The sequence below is a fragment of the Danaus plexippus genome, chromosome 10 (assembly GCF_018135715.1).
Source record: "Danaus plexippus chromosome 10, MEX_DaPlex, whole genome shotgun sequence".
In the NCBI taxonomy this organism is placed as follows: Eukaryota; Metazoa; Arthropoda; class Insecta; order Lepidoptera; family Nymphalidae; genus Danaus; species Danaus plexippus.
In genome coordinates, this window is record NC_083543.1 from 385,631 (window position 1) to 388,176 (window position 2,546).

Below are 2,546 nucleotides of genomic sequence, written 5' to 3' on the forward strand. Positions count from 1 at the left end.
ATATACTATCATAAGTGCGTCATTGTTTGTGGTATTTTTTAAATATCACATTTATTTAAGATCCGATGATTTCGTTTCAGTTCGTGTATTTTAGCTTATGGCCCCTTTTACTTTCGTAACGTCTTAGATGCACAAAACGCTCTATGTAAATAGCACCTTAAAAATGTTGAAAGACAATCTAGTATCAAGTATCGAGTGAGTGCAGTTTAATCGCGAGTAATTTGTTCAAATGACGTTTCATCCTAGTTCCTCTGTCATAACGTTATAAATAGTTCAGAATAAAATTAAATTTTAGTGAATTATTTAAGGATCCTTTCAATATTTTACAGGAACAGATAGTCATTAATCAAATATGATAATAATACTAGAATAAATGGTGTCGATGAATAAAATTTGATATAGTTACTTATTTAAAACATTCAGTTTATTCTAATACTGTAATACATTTAAAAGCCTTTGTTTTCAAGTTTATATTTTTAGAAAGGCGTTAGTTAAATACAGACCTATACTTACGGTACTGTGGTCATGGTTTCCGTGGTGTAGCGGTTATCACATCTGCCTAACACGCAGAAGGTCCCCGGTTCGATCCCGGGCGGAAACATAGTTTTGCTATTATTAGTTATTAAAATTATTATTTTTATTTTGTAACAATTTCGTCACATTAAATTTATATCATTCTTATATTTGAAATTTTATCACTATTATTTATAATATATTATATAGACAATTATGAAAATGTATACATATTAGGCATGTAGGTGTTACGGCTTCATTAAACTTTACCAAGAAATGTAACATTATCTTCAAATCTCTCTCATCTGTTTGATTAATATCCTAAAACTATTAAACAGGCCGCGGGCGAACAAAAGTTATTATTATGGATGCGTTGGACCCGTTTCAGGTGGAGTAACACGGTCATATATCAAAGTTTGCAACTTAACCGACTGCGAGGTGAGAGGGTATGAGTTATTCTAACCGCACGCCCGCTATTGTTGGGATCAAGTTACAAGCGGATAGCACTCCGATTAAGATTACTATAAGTAAGATTCGATGATGAGGTATTTCCATCATTCAATTTTCATAATATGTTTCGTATTACACATAAAATAGGTTTCTTTCAAAATGATAGATACAAATTCTCACAAGATATTAATTTAGGGCTTATTTAAAATATAAGAGAGCCAAAGCAATAATACATAATAATGAAATGTGTATTTTTATATATACATCAATAAATATTAATATTCCTGATTAGACCACAGAAATGAGAACGTATTTATCGCGGGCAGACCTGTCGCAGTAATTGAGTTAGCTCTAAGAAATGGAAACGGCTCGCCGGAGACTTCAAGTTTTGTACAACTAGTGTTATTTACGTACGCCACACCTTGCATTCAAATTACTAACTGTAAATTTCAATGTTACATGACGTGTTGCTAAGATAAATGTTCTCACAGGAAATGTCTTAGGACAGATTCCGTAATAGCATTTCAAGCATTTATTGAGATGAAATCTGTGAAAAATGCTACAACCGCTTGGAAAAATATAGCTTAAGGTTTTGGGAAACTGTTAGAGGGAGGCTGAAACACGTACGGAAATAAACTTAGGTGTTTCCTGGACCCCCGGTGTGACTGACAGATGTTTATCAATATGGCTTATCAGAGGATTACGATGATAAAAAAACTGTGGACGTGACTCAGCATGCAGGAAACGTGTTCCGATTGCATTTATAAACAATTTTCAATTTATTACATCAATGGACTATAATAGTAGGGCAATGATAAAAATGACTCAAAAAAAAGACAATAACAACAATAAAAGCGACCGGACATTATGTCCCAAATTGAAATGGTAACTGTCGAAGTTTGGCCAATAAATGTTGATTATAAGACTGTAAAAAACTTGGTCCCGTCATAACGTTAATAGGCGATGGCCAATCAGAGCGATTTGCTTCATTGTAACAATAAACAAACACCTTAACATCAGAAGTAGTGACAAGAGTCATTGGCGATCCGGTTTACGACCGTGGATATTATCGAGAGCCATTAATAGCTCCCTTTACGACACGTTCTCTCGTAATCATATCACAGCATAGATATCGATTGGTTAGTGTTTGGAGACGGTCAATCACCTTCTACGATCAAATATCTGACGCTATCTTATTGACCTATATGTAATTGGAATTAGATCGAGATTCATAAATCAAAACGCTGAAATTAGAATTAAATGAGGTTCACTTTCCTTAATCTAGAGAGAATTTTAAGTTTGGACAAGTAAGAAAGTAATTTATATATTTTGAGGCGGTATGATGTTGATGTAAGTTTTTTTTTATTTTAGATGACAAACAAACAGTCGAATAAATCCTATTATCGCAGTGACGTCATCATTCAGTGTAATGGAGACGGTAAAGACGAGGGGTTGACAGAGTATAAGTATTGTAATGACCAACATATGAAGATTAAAAATGTAATTAAATTATATTAATTTTATCAGAGAAAAACAATTACGGTTATTATATCTACGTAGATAAAGAGTTTAATCAATTCCAG

General features: G+C 33.0%; 1 non-coding gene across 1 annotated transcript; it reads left to right on the plus strand.

The window, feature by feature from the left end:
• Window positions 1-528: 528 nt before the first annotated feature.
• Trnav-aac (transfer RNA valine (anticodon AAC)) lies at window positions 529-601 on the plus strand. Its single transcript has one exon. It is a non-coding gene; the product is annotated as a tRNA-Val (tRNA).
• Window positions 602-2,546: the final 1,945 nt, after the last annotated feature.